Source organism: Lathamus discolor, chromosome 1 (genome assembly GCF_037157495.1).
Source record: "Lathamus discolor isolate bLatDis1 chromosome 1, bLatDis1.hap1, whole genome shotgun sequence".
Lineage (NCBI taxonomy): Eukaryota > Metazoa > Chordata > Aves > Psittaciformes > Psittacidae > Lathamus > Lathamus discolor.
In genome coordinates, this window is record NC_088884.1 from 94,470,483 (window position 1) to 94,487,891 (window position 17,409).

Below are 17,409 nucleotides of genomic sequence, written 5' to 3' on the forward strand. Positions count from 1 at the left end.
GCTCCTTCTAAGTATGAGCTTGGCTGGTGTGAATTTTTTTTCCACCTAGTTTGTCCTGATCAGTTGCTACATAAAAGCATGGTTTACTATATTCTGAGTAATTGCCCTTGAGCAAGATATATGTTTCATAAAGAGCTTAAATATTTTGAACAATATGTAGAATATCTCTACAGAGTACTTTTGGGTATTTTTTTAAACTGTCTAACTACTCTTGGTCTGTCACTTTTTAACTTAAGCCTCAAACTAGTGATGGTTGAGATGGCACTTTCTATCAATCAGGTTTGTTAATATGATCATAAACAGCAAGTGTAAGTCAGACATGCAGTAATCATTTCCTTCTCTAAAAAAAGAATTCAGAGTGAAAACAGAAGACAGGTACTTTGAAACTAATACCGTGAGTGATTGTTCTAACTTGTATTCCGTATGCTCAGCGCTTTTAATTAAAATAAAATCTTCCTCTGGGCATTTGGATATATCCTGACAAATAAATTCTTCCCCCACACCTTTGGTTTTTTTTTATATTTCACTACCTGTATTAATCTTCATTTCTTACAATTTCACCTTAGACCTTAGAGTAGAAGGTGGGTTTGTTTTAAAATTGTAACTGTATAGCATAAAGCCCAGTTCAGAATCCTGTTACGTGATCAGAGCTTCTGTGTGTAACTAAGCTAAAAGCAATAACAATTATACAATTCTGGAATGTTTTTGACCTACCATAGGACATGTCAAGCTGAAAAAAAACACAAGATGAAGCATCTCCTTTTAAAGGGACCTGCCGTGTTGAAGAATTTAAAATAAATAAATAGATAAGTCTTTGCCAGCAGCACTGAGAGGACTACTTATATGAACTTTTGCAAACACTATTCTGCACATGCCATTCTAAACAGACGTACCACTCCGAACAGTAACCTGACATTTATAACTATACTAAATAATGCAACAAAAGAGTTTTCAAGGTTCATGTGAACCTTTCCACATGCAGACTTTGCAGTTTCTTAAATTATTTACCATGCTTAGAAGCCATAACTGTGAAGCAGATTTTTGAAATACAAAGCAAATATTAACTCCTGATTTATATGACAATTTTGAGATTGTCTCAGAAAGAAGATGATGTAAATCTTGAGTAACTTGTGGTTTCACAAAACAGTGAGGCAAACTACTTTTTCCATTTCAGTACAAATCAAGGCACTTGATTTAATTTTTGCAAGGTAAGATATGCCTCTTTCAATATTTTTACACTGAATTGGAGCATCATGGTGATATTTCAGTTATACAGGAGAGAAATGAGTGGCTGATTCTCTACAGTCTTGTGCTAGGAACCACATATTTAGTACCTTCAGGATAAAATTTCCTACTTATCAGGGTCTAGTGGAGGGTGTCCCTGCCCACGGCAGGGGGGTTGGAACTGGATGATCTTTGAGGTCCCTTCCAATCCAAACCATTCTATGATTTTATGGTCAGGGCCTGCAAATTTGAATGAAAGTGGTTATTGGTGGTAAAAATGTACAGGTGTCCCTACAGTTATGTCATTCCAAAAAAGCATTGCTATTTGCAGAATCCTTGCACCTCCCCAACATCTAATGCAAGGTAATAATTTAAAGAAAGTTACAGTATTGCACATCCAATTTAAAAGCCTTATTTGTTATTAATATATTAGTATTGCTTCTAAATGAAATAAACTTTGGCTGTTTCTTGAGATCTCAGGAATCTTGATAGGTGTGCTAGTTCTGTGCATATTTCAGTGAAGCTCTAATCAATTCTGGCTTCTTTATTTGGTAATTAGCAACGTGACTTCCGAATAATACAGCAAGTCTGCTAATGTCACATGCAGTTACTAACTTAATGAACCATTTAATAGTAAAAAAAGTTACTTTCTATTTAAACTCTACAGGGAATTGGACTCTGGTCTTCATGGGTCCCTTCCAACTCCAGATATTCTATTGAACTCTATGAACATTCATCAGTATGAACATCAGAGAAGAATTTTCTGACTACTCAGAGTTGCTGGTTTTTTCTATGTAGTGGAATACCTGAGAGCAAAACCCAGGAAACTGTCCGTTCTTCCTAGTTCGTATACCCCAGTGTGACTGCTAATAAGCACATATCTCAGATAGTGGAAAGGCTCTTTACAATTCTTTGAAAGTCTGTCAGTATCCCTGGGGAAGATATAATTTGTAACAGAAAAAATAGTCATATTTGCCTCAGACCCTTGTCTTCCTGATAGATAGTCTTTATAACGGAAGTATTAATGCATGTATGCTAAGGCTTAGTGTCAAGGATTAAAATGTAGATGTGCAAACACTGCCTCATATTTCAGGCATTTGTAGGACAAGACTGTTTTGCTTATACAGATTTGTTCTCCAAATGAACTGTTCTGAAAATTAAACTCACTCAAGTCATAACCAAATTTTCAGCTGTTACAATAGTGTAACCTGCAGTAATTTATTTAAATCTGAAACACAGGGGTCAAGATTTCTGGAGCTGACCACCTAATTAAGTCTCTGTGCAAAAAAAGCTACTGTGCAACAAAGACAACAGAGCACACCATGTACTTTGGGGTGAATATTTAAAACACTCTAAATTATCTTGTTGCTGTGTGCTAACCTGTGTCAATAATATAAATACTAATCAATATATATACTAATCAATATAAATGCTAATTATTGTATTTAAGAGAAGTTTGTGAACATCCTGTTCTGTAGTAAGGAACCATTGCAAAGAAATTCTGCTGAGAATGGGTGAATGTTAGGAAAGAAAAAACGAAACAAACCCAAACCCATCAAAACCCAAGTAACTCTGCTACTTTGCCTTAACCTGCTATTTCAAAACAGGATGAACTTTGATTTCTTTATCTGATTAATAAGACATTTCTTAAAATGGCTAAAATGTTTTCTACTGGAATTTAAAGCATTTAGTTCACTGTAAAAGATTAGGACAGCACAATGACCTCCTGAGATTTCCTGGTTTATGTTTTAGGGAACTAATTTTCTTAAGGATTAGTTTGGATACTGCTGAAGGCTGTGTCAGATTCTCTGTGTATTTGCCTGATAGCTGTACTCACTCTAAATAAGCAAACAAAAAATAAATAAATAGCAACATGACGATCAGTTTGTGAAATGTCAGGTTTAATTTCTTGATTGGCTTGCCAAACTCTGTTCTCCCAAGGAAAGATAGCAAGGGAAAAGCAACAGTTATTTTTGACATGCCCCTAGGTAATCATATTCTTCTTCATCAGACAAGAATGTGTATGCTTGACTGCACAATTCAGAAATTAAAAGCTGCTGCACTTATTTGAAAGGCATGTTTTCTTTTGGGCTTTGTGCCACCATTTAGAATAATCTTTGTCTCATTTTAGTTGTGATCCTCTCTTGGGGAATCAAAGGCAGTAGGGTTTTTTAGCAATATTGATGAAGATATAACTAGTCAAAAATACGGTAGTGCATTTCTTAAATGCAAAATTGAAAGGGACTTCCAGTGGGCTTTAGATTAAAAAATTATTGTAATATAATAGTATGGAAGACAGGATCAGCACACATGGCAAAAGATCCTACTGGACTAGTTTGCTTGTTGGAGCATACTAGGGCAAAGTGACTCTGTGTTTCACCTGTGACTGTGGTGTTACATGAGAGGTAGTTGCCAGACTTTGGCCCTTCTGTGTGATAGCACCTTGCACATGCCCTGGAGAGCCGTTTGATGCTGGACTGAGGAAGTGACACTGGGATTGGCGACCTTGGTCACCATCCCATAGAAAGGTGGAACAAGAGCCTGCTCTTAGAGGAAGAGGAGGAAGGACTCCAATTTCTCTTCCTTATCCTTCTGTCCTCAAGTTAGAGTGTCTGTCTCTTCCTGCAAGACACTGGAAGAATATCCGGGGAGCAGTTCCTTGCTCCTAAATTATCTTTATAGTGCATAGCCTCTCCCCTGCACATATCAGAAGACAGACATAATTAACTGGCTCTTATGGGATGCAAAGGTGGCCCATAACTTTTCACTGACAGACAAATGAGAATCAACTTTGTCAAACATGAATGCTTGACATCAGACCCAAATTTAGGAATTTAAATAAAAATTGCTTTGTTTTCAGGACACTGAACTTGCACCTTCTGCAGCTGTTATACGTTTTGTGGGTGCTTACTTGACTTGCTTACTGGGTTTAACCCCAGGTGGCAAATAAGTACAGCATAGCTGATCGCTCACTCCTCTGAGAGTGAAATCAATGGATGAGATAAGAACATTTTACTAGTTGAAATAAAATATAATAGTAATAATAGTTATTATTATTATACTGAAAGGGGAGGTAACAAAAAGAGAAACAGGAGTGAAACTCATGAAGGACAAGTGATGCACAATACAATTGCTCACCACCTGCTGACCAATACCCAGCCTGTCACTGAGCAGTGATTGGAAACTTCTGGCCCAAGTCCCTTTAGTTTATATACTGGGCATGACATGCTGTGGTACGGAATACCCTGTTTGGCTAGTCTGGATTAGGTGTCCTGTCTCTTCTTCCTCCAAGCTTCTTGCGCACTGTCAGAGCATGACAGATTGAAAAATCCTTGATAAAAGTAAGCAATAACTAAAACATGGGTGTATTATCAGCATTGTTCTCAGTTTAAAATGAAAACACAGCAGTATGCCAGGTACTAGGAAGAAAATTAACTCTATCCAAGGCAAAACCAGGACACTGATTTTAAAATGAGGCTCCTGTGGTTGAAGTGCTCAATATGCATCTCAGCAGCTAACCTAAAGCATTAAAATTTGTAAATTCTGGCTGAGGCTGCCTATGCAGTAAATTTTTCTGTTCTTCATTTTGTATTTGCGCAGCTCTTTTAATTAGTCAATTAACAAAAGAAACCATGATAATAAACTCCTCCATCTCAGACATGTGATACATAATGCCTGCTTCTCAGCTGGCTCGTTCATTTATGTTTCATGATACTGACCAAATTCACATCAGATAATGTTTCTGAATAGTTTTTCCATTCCAAACTTGATAGAGAGGGCTAAGTCTTGTGCTTATTTGTTGAAGGTTTTTATTTTTTTTCACTTAAGGAAAATTAATTTTATATTCTATGTTTCCTAATCTCCAAAGCCATATTATCATCAGCTTAAAATAAACTACACACTGATTGATTGACTGACAGGCAGAAGTTTTCTCATTTGGCTGGAAACACATCCTCTGCAGAAATGAGCCCTCTTTTTGCCAGCCACTTATTTTCTGAACATTTTATTTCCCTTGAATGTTAAAATACTTGTTTCTGTACCATTATGCAGAGAAATGGCGTAGTATTTGCTTTCCCCATGTTAAAATGCTGCATATGCAGGACTGCTTGGAGTGAATGTTTGTGAATATATGTTCAAAGCTGCATATTCAGTATCAAATCTTAAGTCAGTCTCAGATGTGTAGAATAAAGCTTTCTGCCTTTTACTAGTTTATGGTGTTATCATTTATCTGCCTCACCACACAGCGAGCTTTGCAAATAAGATAATTTTGCAACAGTCTACAGCCAAATCTTAACAGCTGGCTTTCTGTTGTGCTCAGATTCAGATCAGAGCTGTTAATGCAGCTCTTCTTCTAGAATGCCCTTTATCACCAGGAGAAAGGGAGAGACAACGGCTTAGCATTTTTCAGATGTAATGTGTTTTGGGATTTTACCAAGACCAAAGTCTCTTGATAACAGCTGAGCATGTAAGAGGGAGGAGGAGAAATCTTAATGTTAAATACTGTAGAGAAAATTACAGATAACCTTTGGAAAGAAACACTTGAGTAATGTGTAAAATAATACATTTTAAGAGATCACCTTTTATTTTTGCTCTTGGTGAAATGATCCGGTTGATGATTTTTAGAGAGATACGACTGCTCAGCAGGGGTGAGAAATAGTTTCATCACCTACAGGTAGAAAATTGATTTTTACTCAGTGTAAGGTGATGTGTAGTATTTCTTTAAATCTATAGTCGGAAGCAGAACACATCCCCTCATGCTGTACAAAAATCAATTTAGCAGAGCAGAAGGAAACTTAAGTATATTATAAACTGTGAAGCAGAGTGGAAACAGCAGTTCTGGAGGCAGCACTTTGTACTAACTTTAACAAGGTAGAGAAAAGCAGTCTTTTCAGCAATCCTCTTCATTGTTGATGCATGTCCCTTTGTCTTTGTAATGGAACTGGATTCCTAAGGCAAAACAGCCACAATACAGTTTGCTTTGCTTTTTCCTCTTGTTTTTATCTGATGATTTTATTTACTGCAGGCAGGGCTGCTTCAGTGTCTGGCTATTATGAGGTCAGGTTAAAGCAGTGGGGCAAGGCAGTAGTCTTTTTTACTGAGAATTTGACCTCTGTGATGAATGTGCTCAGGCACTGAAGCAGTAAAAAGTCCCAGCATCATGGACTTTGCTGTTTGCTCCCAAATTGCAACAGGTCATGATGACAGCTGGTGGGAGGTTAGTGCTGTGATAGTCAAGGAAGCAAAGGGTAAAGCCTGGCTGCAATGCAGAGCTGCAACTGCAGTCTTAGTAGATACAGCCCCTACTGCCTGGCCAGTGTAGCAAAGAGTGCAACTGACGTAGTGAGACCCTCAGCCGCAGATTATATACTTTCCAGTTCAAATAGATCATGTTGAAAGGGAATTAATTCCATAACAGAGATAACTAAACCTTGCTCAGATACGGCAACAAGACTTGTAGGCACATTTAGACATTCTCTGAGGGAACAATAGCAGGTGGCCCAGTTTTTTGGGGTGATTAAAAAGATGGTTCTACTACAGAATGTGTAACTTGGAAGCCTCGGTTCAGTCTTGGTAGACACAACATTCTTCTAGAGCATGCTCTTGTGTAGTACAGAGCCACAGAGACCCTGTGTAAGAGTGACAGTCACGCTACTGGATGTTGAACATGTTTAGTAGATGGGGTTAGTTGTATTTAAAGGAGGAGGAAGAGAAATCATGTTGAACTCTCTGGGGCTGGCTTAGTCTCATGCAATTAAACTGTAAAATATTAGAAAGTACAAAAAAAGGGAAACGTGTGGGGGAAGAACAGCATTCCAACAGGTACAAAGGATGGGGAAAAGAAAATTCAAAACAGAAGGAAGAAACAATAGATATGCGCCTCTACAAATGTGTGTTTTCATGCACTCTAGAATCTGCATAGCATCAATTAGTGACAAAATTACATGAAGATGTACTGGAGCACTGGCATTCATCTCTCTGCGCTTGGGTCACTTAAGCTGATCCAGTTCCCACTAGTTTTTATTGACTTCACTGCTGGCTGCAAATACCAGAATTTCAGAGAACAGTAGTGCAAATAGAAACCTCTACACCTGTTGATGCAGGGCAGGGTACATGCTCCCATATGTTATTTTATGAGGAGAAATTGCTTTCTATCCAAAATAGTAATTGACTATGGCCCTGTCGTGGTTTAAGCACAGCCACACAGCTCGTTCACTCACTCCACCCCCCTTTCTCCCTCTTTCTTTCCTTCCCCCCACCCACCTCCCCGCTCCTGGAGGGATGGGGAGGAGAATCGACAGAATGTAACTCCCACGGGTTGAGATAAGAACAGACCAGTAACTAAGGTATAACACAAATCACTACTGCTACCACCAATGATAACAATGATAAGAAAAAATAACAAGGGAAGAGAATACGATACCACCGCCGAATGAGTCCAACCCCCCGTGAAGAGAGCCCATGCCCAACCAGGTAACTCCCAGTTACCTCCCTGGGCATGATGTACTGTGGTATGGAATACCTCTTTGGCTAGCTTGGGTCAGGTGTCCTGTCTCTGCTTCCTCCCGGCCTCCCCTTGTCACTGGCAGACCATGAGACTCACAAAGTCCTTGGTCAGAGTAAACATTACTCAGCAACAACTAAAAACATCGGTGTTATCAGCTCTGTTCCCAGGCTGAAAGTCAAAAGACAGCGCTGCACCAGCTACTAAGAAGGAGAAAAACTGACTGCTACTGCTGAACCCAGGACAGGCCCTACCAAAATACATAACATAATTTTGTGTGTGCTGGTAATGTGTGCTTAAAACACTCTGTAAATGGATGAACAGCAGGAAAAGACCAGTACAATGCCTGCATCTCAGACAGTTGTATTTCAGCTGGTTGTGCATTTGTCTTTTTTTTTCCTTATTTATTGTCTGAACACTGCTTAACTATAACTGGATTTTAACCTCATAACAACTGCAAGCATTATTCACACATAAGACAGTGGGATCTGGGGCAAGTTCAGGTTAGGTAATTTGTGTGGGACTGTACTTACCTTTCTCTAAATGTGTGGTGTTTGTTGCTTTTTTTGCTTTCTTTTTAAAGATACTCATGGGGTCAATCCTAATAGTTTCATAGGATGTGGTATCACTGCACATCACGCAAATTGACTTCATGCAAGCTTTCTTGGAATAATTTGTCTGGTTTTCTGTGCATGTGTGTGTCTGCACAGATAGCCTTCCAGGTTACGGTCTGTCCATATTCAGCGTGAGGTGCAGAGTATGCCTTTTTGACAGCTTGGTCAAGTAGAATGCTACATCTCTGAAATGGAAGAATTCATAGAATCATAGAATCATAGAATAGTTAGGGTTGGAAAGGACCTCAAGATCATCTAGTTCCAACCACCACCACCCCCCCGCCCGCCATGGGCAGGGACACCTCACACTAAATCATTCCAGCCTGGGCAACCCATTCCAGTGCCTCACCACCCTAACAGGAAAGAACTTCCTCCTTGTATCCAATCTAAACTTCCCCTGTTAAAGTTTTAACCCATTACCCTTTGTGCTATTACTACAGTCCCTCATGAAGAGTCCATCTTCAGCATCCTTGTAGGCCCCCTTCACATACTGGAAGGCTGCTATGAGGTCTCCACATAGCCTTCTCTTCTCCAGGATGAACAGCCCCAACTTCCTCAGCCTATCTTCATACGGGAGGTGCTCCAGTCCCCTGATCATCCTCGTGGCCCTTCTCTGGACTTGTTCCAGCAGTTCCATGTCCTTTTTATGTTGAGGACACCAGAACTGAACACAATACTCCAAGTGAGGTCTCATGAGAGCAGAGTAGAGGGGCAGGATCACCTCCTTCGACCTGCTGGCCATGCTCCTTTTGATGCAGCCCAGGATACGGTTGGCTTTCTGGGCCATGAGCGCACATTGAAGCCGGCTCATGTTTATTTTCTCATCGACCAGCACCCCCAGGTCCTTCTCCACAGGGCCGCTCTGAATCTCTTCTTTGCCCAATCTGTAGCTGTGCCTGGGATTGCTCCAACCCAGGTGTAGGACCTTGCACTTGGCATGGTTGAAATTCATAAGGCTGGCATCAGCCCACCTCACAAGCGTGTCAAGGTCCCTCTGGATGGCATCCTTTCCCTCCAGCATATCAACCGAACCACGCAGCTTGGTGTCATCAGCAAACTTGCTGAGGGCGCACTCAATCCCAATCTCCATGTCACCGACAAAGATGTTGAACAAGACTGGTCCCAACACCGATCCCTGAGGGACACCACTCGTTACTGGTCTCCACCTGGACATTGAGCCATTGACCACAACTCTTTGTGTGCAGCCATCCAGCCAGTTCTTTATCCACTGAGTGGTCCATCCATCAAATTGATATCTCTCCAATTTAGAGACAAGGATGTCGTGTGGGACAGTGTTGAACGCTTTGCACAGATACAGGTTGATGACATCAAGTGCTCTACCCTTGTCCATCAGTTCTGTAGCCCCATCACAGAAGGCCACCAAATTGGTCAGGCAGGATTTCCCCTTAGTGAAGCCATGCTGGCTGTCACCAAGCACCCTGCTGTTTTTCATGTGCCTTAGCATGGCTTCCAGGAGAATGTGCTCCAAGATTTTGCCAGGCACAGAGGTGAGACTGACTGGTCTGTAATTCCCCGGGTCTTCTATTTTTCCCCTTCTTGAAAATGGGGGTTATATTTCCCTTTTTCCAGTCGTCGGGAACTTCACCTGACTGCCATGATTTTTCAAATATGATGGCCAGTGGCTTAGCAACTTCATTCGCCAGCTCCTTCAGGACCCGTGGATGGATTTCATCAGGTCCCATGGACTTGTGCATATTCAGATTTTTAAGATGGTCTCGAACCAGATCCTCTCCTACAGTGGGCCCAAGGTCTTCATTCTCACAGTCCCTGTATCTACCTTCTAAGTCCTGGGTGGTGCAGTCTTTGCCAGTGAAGACCGAGGCAAAGAAGTCATTCAGAACCTCAGCCTTCTCCAAATCCTGTGTAGCCAGTTCTCCCGAAAGCTTCCTCAGGGGGCCTATGTTGTCCCTAGTCTGTTTTTTGTTTGCTACGTACTTGTAGAATCCCTTCCTGTTATCCTTAACATCCCTAGCCAAGTTTAATTCTAACTGGGCCTTAGCCTTCCTAACCTGGTCCCTAGCTTCCCGGACAACATCCCTGTACTCTTCCCAGGCCTCCTGTCTTTGCTTCCACTTTTTATAAGCTTCTTTTTTCATTTGAATTTTCCTCAGCAGCTCCTATCCATCCAAGGAGGTCTCCTGGCCCTCCTGCTGCACTTCCTTCTAGTTGGGATGCAGCACTCCTGAGCTTGTAGCAGGTGATCCTTCAATATCAACCAACAGTCTTGGGACCCCTGCCGTCCAGAGCTATATCCCATGGAACCTTACTAAGTAGGTTCCTGAAGAGGCCAAAGTCTGCTCTCTTTTGAAGTCCAGGGCAGTGAGCTTGCTGCACGCTCTTCTCCCTGTCCTGGGGATCTCAAATTCGACCATCTCGTGATCGCTGCATCCAAGGCTGCCCTGGAGCACCACATTCTCAATAAGCCCTTCCCTGTTGGTGAGCACAAGGTCAAGCATGGCACCTCTCCTTGTCGGCTCCTCTATTACTTGCAGAAGGAAGTTGTCTTCCACACAACCGAGGAACCTCCTGGATTGCTTGTGCCAGGCAGTACCGTAGTTCCAACAGATGTCAGGGTGGTTGAAGTCACCCATGAGAACAAGCACCTGTGAGCGTGAGGCTTTTCCTATCTGTCTGTAGAGGGCTTCATAAGCAGGTTCACCTTGATCAGGCGGTCTATAAGAGATCCGCACAGTAATGTCTCCCAGAGCTGTTTTCCCTTTAACCCTGACCCACAGACTCTCTGTTAACTGCTCACCTGTCACCAGAGTTCCATACTCTCCAGCCTATCCCTAACATAAAGGGCAACTCCCCCTCCCCGCCTGCCAGGCCTGTCTTTTCTAAAGAGCCTGTAACCTTCCATTCCAACACTCCAGTCATAGGAGCCATCCCACCATGTTTCTGTGATGCCTATTATATCATACCCCCCTGTAGACGTGCACACATCTCTAATTCCTCTTGTTTGTTGCCTGTGCTATGGGCATTTGTCTAGAGGCATCTGAGCAGAGCTCCAATGAAGCTGGCTCGTTGGCTGGAGTGGCTGGAATATATCTACATTGTTCCAAGCATTTATTATAGGTGTTGGCAACTGACTGCGTGTGTTGGGATGGAATGATGCCCCCCTCCCCCAATACATCTAGTTCAAAGCCTCCTTGACCAGTCTGGCAAGCCTCCTACCAAAACTGCTCTTCCCCTTCTTAATTAGACCAGCTCCACCAGCCCCCAGTAGACCTGGCCTACAAACTTCAGTCTCGTGTTCAAGACACCCAAACCCCTGACTATGACACCACCCTTTTTAACCATTTATTAACCTGGCCAATCCTCCTAGCTTTTTTTAGGTCCTCCCCTGTGTCCTGGAGAATTGACGAAAAGACTGTCTGAGCTCCAGAGCCCCTAACCACCTCTCCCAGGGCTCTGTAGTCTTTCTTTATGGTCCCCAGTCTACTACTGTCTATATCCCTAGCACCCACATGGATCACTAGGAGTGTGTAATAGTCCGTAGGATTTACTGGAGCAGGCAGCCTCTCTGTAACACCCCTGATCCGTGCCCCTGGTAGGTAAAACACCTCCCTTGAGACGGTCAGGCTGACAGATGAGTGCTTCTGTCCCTTTCAAAGTAGAGTCCCCTGTTACTACGACCCACCGCTTTTTCTTGGCTGCGCCAGTAGAGATCTTTACCTGTGCATCATCCAGCTGTTTGTGGTGCAAGTGTGTTTCCTCATTAGCCTCCTGCAGGACAGCAAAGCAGTTCTGCGTGGGGACAACAGATTTAGGAGGAAGCCCCTTGCTCCTAATTGACCTTTTCCTCCTTCTTTTGTTATTATTTTTTTTTTTCTGTCGCTAATTCCCAGCTTCCCAGGGTAACGGCCTCCTTCTTTCCTTCATGAGCTGGAGGGGAAGCTTGAAGCCCCTGCACAGTTTGGGGCTGGAGCAAGCAGCCCTATTTCCTCTCGGCTTCCCTGACATCTTGCAGTCTATTAATAGCATTCCGCAGCTCAGCCACCTGCTGCAGGAGGACCTCCACCAGGGAACACGAGTGCAGCCCTGCCCATTGTGCACCTTTCCCTCACCAGACCAGTGCAGGCACTCTCCACACTCCAAGCTCTGCACTGCAGCCTCCCCTGTCACCTGCTCTGTCTGGGTGCCTACGCTGGCACCGCCGGGGCAGCCAGAGCAGAGCTCCCAGACCGGGCCTTGGTCATAGGTCGAGTGCTCGCCAGGTCGCTGCACTCCTGGACGCTCGCGTTCCGTGGGTCAGGTTTTTACCCACTCAGGGTTGGTGCTGTTGCTCCTGGCTCCGCCCCCTGTGAGTCCCTGCTCGCGTCAGCGGAGCTGCCGGCTCCTGGGCAGGTCCTGTGGAGGACCTGAGGCTCCCTCGGTGGCTCTGGCTGCTCTGAGTTGAGGCTCCTGGAAGCTGATCTCTCCCCCGCTCCGGTGTTACGTTTAATCTTTTTGACCAGAAGTCACTTTGCATCACCTTTGGGGAGACTCTGAGAAAACTTCGGAGTAACAAAATGTTATTTACATTTGCTAGCCTAAAATCACCAGCAGAGAAAACACACCATTTTAGTGATGAGAGTAACTCCACAGATCTATCAAAGAAGTATCATTTAAAGTGATGGTATGATAAGCAAAGAATCTGTGGCTACACTATTCAGCCACTCCTTGTTGGAAATTAAAGCCTAGATTTAAAATGTAAATCTACCTTTTAGCTTAGCCAAGCCTAGTGATATGCCAGTCCCAAAGACCATCCAATACATAACTCATAGCACTGGGGTTACAGAATGGTATCCTCTTGGTCAATACTCTGTTGTTCATGGTTAAAAAGTTGTACTGCACTGAGATTTTATATATTAAGCACTTTTTACATTGGAAAATAGGTGCTCTCCATGTGTGTGTAATATTTTTATCCATATAGGTATCTGTAAAGCATGGTCAGCAGGCTAAACAGCTTAGTATGTCACTGGAACAACAAAAGTTTAGAAGACTGATTATAATAGTATGATATCTATTTTGCCTGGGTCTTTACCCTTCTGATAGTCAAACTGCCTTCTTGCTGCTGAGTAAGAGTGTTAATTTCACTGACTAGACTAGAACCTGTGTGAATTCTGAATCTATATACTGATTTCTGGGTTAAGTTTTCACACTTAAAGTGGAATTCAGCCTGTAAACCTGTAATGCAGGAGTTAAAGAAATTGTCATGATTACATACTACAATGGCAGTTATATAAAAACATGAGTACCTGATGCCCTGATAGTAATTACTGAAAAAATAGTAATAAAATGTAGGTTGGTGAAAACGCAGCTTTGTACTGAGTTATTGTTCTTTATGCAGTTGTCAAAAGAAAGTAATTGTGTGTTGCATGGGCAGAAATACCAACATTTTTTAAATGGTAAACTTTTGGGGCACATAATACTGCATTTGTAAAACTCTTCTTACTCTTCTTGCACTTCTGCATGTGTTCTACTAAGGCTTAGTATAGATGCCTCCTGATAGCTCCTCCTCCTTCTTTGCCAGTCTCCAGGCTGGCAGATCCCCTGGTTCTGCACTGAGGTTTGCAGATGAGAAAACGTTCCTTGGGTTTGTTAAGGGTCACCTTGAGTTGGGATCTATGTGTTCCATTAGCAGGACACCAGGAGGCAGGGCTTTATAGGCTGACTTTTGGTGCTGTGTAAACATGGCAATAGTAGTTCTTGAGCTGCGAAGTGTAGGCTGACTTGTTTGGGTATCATAAGCTAATGTGTCTTTTTGGGGAAATACGCTGTCCTGGGTTGAGCAGCAGCAGCCATTTTTCTCCTTCTTAGGAGCTAGTACAGTGCTGTGTTTTGATCTTTTGGCCTGGGAACAGTGCTGATAACGTGGATGTTTTCAGTTGCTGCTCGAATGTTTGGTCTGGCCAAGGACTTTCTGAGCCTCATGCTCTGCCAGGGAGGAGGGGAGGCCGGGAGGAAGCAGAGACAGGACATCTGACCCAAACTAGCCAAAGAGGTATTCCATACCACAGCACGTCATGCCCAGGATGTAACGGGGAGTTACCCGGAAGGGTTGGGACTGCAGGGTTGGAGGAGGTATCGGTCGGTGCTCGGCTGGGGGGAGTGGGGCAAGTTATTGGTTGGCTGGTGTTGAGGTGTTGTATTCTTTCCTCTTGTTATTTCCTTTATCATTATTATTATTGGTGGTAGCAGTAGTGGTTTGTGTTATACTTTAGTTACTAAACTGTTCTTATCTCAACCCGTGGGAGTTGCATTCTTTTTTGATTCTCCTCTCCGTCCCTCCAGGAGCAGGGGGAGGGCAAGAAGTGGGGGGAGTGAGTGAACGAGGTGTGTGGTTGGGCTTAAACCACGACAGTTCTTTTTGGCGCCCAACGTGGGGCACGAAGGGTTGAGATAACGACGGAGATGATTGGATTAATAGTCGTCACAATGCTGATTTATTGGCTTCCGAAGTTGTTTCTCTTGCTCTCACAGTTTCAGAATGCTGTACATTACTTAGAGACGGTATTTGCTGTGTTAGTGTTTATCAAGTGTGGAGCTTGGGCTGAGGTTCTTGTTTCACTGTACTTTATGGCAATGGCTTGTAATACGGTTGGGCTCCAGCAGCAGGGAGAGATGGATGTGGCTGTGGACTTGTACCTGGCCGCCCCGCTGCTCTTCACCGCCCTGGCCCTTGTCCTCGTCTCCGTCTTCGTGAGGCTGCGGGGAGCCGAGGGGGAGCGGCCCCGGAGCCGGCGGCGGCCGAAGCGGCCCGGGAGAGCGGCCCCGGGGACCAGGCGGCGGCGGGAGAGGGGCCCGAGGCCGGGAGGAAGGCGGCTGCCGGGCAGCTGGAGGAGGCGGCCGAGGAGCCGAGCCCCGCGGAGGAGCCGAGCACCGCGGAGGAGCCGAGCCCCGCGGCCGAGCCCAGCCCCGCGGTGGCCGAGAGCGTCCCCCGGCAGCCGCCCGCCTCGCCCCATGAGGACGCAGCAGTGCACGCAGCATTTCCCAGCACGGCAGAGGAGGAAGAGCTGCACCCAGGAAGAGAGAAGCTGGTGGTGGGAGAGCCGGCAAGCACGGCAGCTACAGCAGCCCCAGGGACAAGCACAGCAGCGTCATTGGAGAGTTCTGAAGGGTTTCAGTGGCCTCTGGGTACCCTTCGGACCTGCCTGCTGATTGTGATGGGGATCAGCATGTTGGCACACACACAGAGGGTGTTCTACCCACGGCCATTTTGTCTGATCTCAGAAGTCTAGCAAAGTCAGGTTTGGGTCTTGTCTGGGGTTAGACCACAGTATGGGAGGACCAAGAGATCTTCCCCAAGGCTGGACAGTCATGAGTGGCAGGGTGTGTGGGACAGTATGAGCGAGTATCTGGTCCACTGGGCCCCTCCAGTGCTTTGGAAGCATCGGAGATGGAAGGCAGCTCTATGGAGTCCCCAGCAACAAGCTGCAGAAACTGCTGAAGGGGACAGTGAATTATTCTGAGCCTGGTGGGCCCATGGCACTTCAGGCCATCAGGGCAGAGATGCAACATAGAGATGGACTCATGATCAAGGGGTGGACTTAGCAATGGACACTATTGCCCAGGTTATTCATGAGTGTGAACACTGCACACAGCCTCTCCTGCTCTGAGAGACTGTTACAAGAGATGGAGCCTGACATCATGGACCAGATGGACTCAGCAGCTTTATAGGTCCATGCACTAAGAAATGATCTTTTTCTCTGTGTATATGTAGATGTATATATATATATATGTAGGAGTGATGGCATATTGAAGATGTGGGATCTGAGCATGACGTGAATGGTATGGAATAAGGGGTGGATAATGTCCTGGGTTGAGCAGCAGCAGCCATTTTTCTCCTTCTTAGGAGCTAGTACAGTGCTGTGTTTTGATCTTGGGAACAGTGCTGATAACGCCGATGTTTTCAGTTGCTGCTCGAATGTTTGGTCTGGCCAAGGACTTTCTGAACCTCATGCTCTGCCAGGGAGGAGGGGAGGCCGGGAGGAAGCAGAGACAGGACATCTGACCCAAACTAGCCAAAGAGGTATTCCATACCACAGCACGTCATGCCCAGGATGTAACGGGGAGTTACCCGGAAGGGTTGGGACTGCAGGGTTGGAGGAGGTATCGGTCGGTGCTCGGCTGGGGGGAGTGGGGCAAGTTATTGGTTGGCTGGTGTTGAGGTGTTGTATTCTTTCCTCTTGTTATTTCCTTTATCATTATTATTATTGGTGGTAGCAGTAGTGATTTGTGTTATACCTTAGTTACTAAACTGTTCTTATCTCAACCCGTGGGAGTTGCATTCTTTTTTGATTCTCCTCTCCGTCCCTCCAGGAGCAGGGGGAGGGCAAGAAGTGGGGGGAGTGAGTGAACGAGGTTTGTGGTTGGGTTTAAACCACGACATACGCCAACACCTGTACAGGGTCCAGTTCTCCATGACCATCTGGATTGATAAAAACAGAAGTTCATACAGGGGTAAATATTTTTATTTCTTTTATGTGCTAGTATTTTACACGTGATTGTATATATGAAATCCCATACTGGGCACTGTTGTATAGGATTGTGAAGGCTCCTAAAGATTCCTTGTCTTTCAAAATGACATTTAAGATTTCATGAGCAGTCTTCCCATTATATAATGCTAAATTTCCTGGTTAAATTTGGAAGACAGCGATAGGAATGATATCTTCTAACTTTTAAGTAACTTCAGTTTGTATTAGGAACTGTTGCTGAAAATTTCTCAGCCTTGTTTATATAGACTTGACTTTTGTCTTTTTCTGGTTATCCAGTCTCTTGTTTATCCTTATTTGACTAAAGCTTTATTTTTCTATGTTACTCTTCCCTTTGAAACCTAGTCTCCAAATTACAAAGAGCAAAGTCACATTTTTGATTGACAGCTGTAATTTGAGGAAAATATCCCTTTAAGGGAACCCTTTTGTGATGGCTCAGAATATTTGCTTTGTTAAGATTCAGCACCCTTTCTCACAAATGATCCGATATTTCTTAAGAGGTTTACCTTGTCAAACATTGTTACAATGTAAATAAAGTAAATAAAATGGATTTGAAGCCACAGGGTGGCTT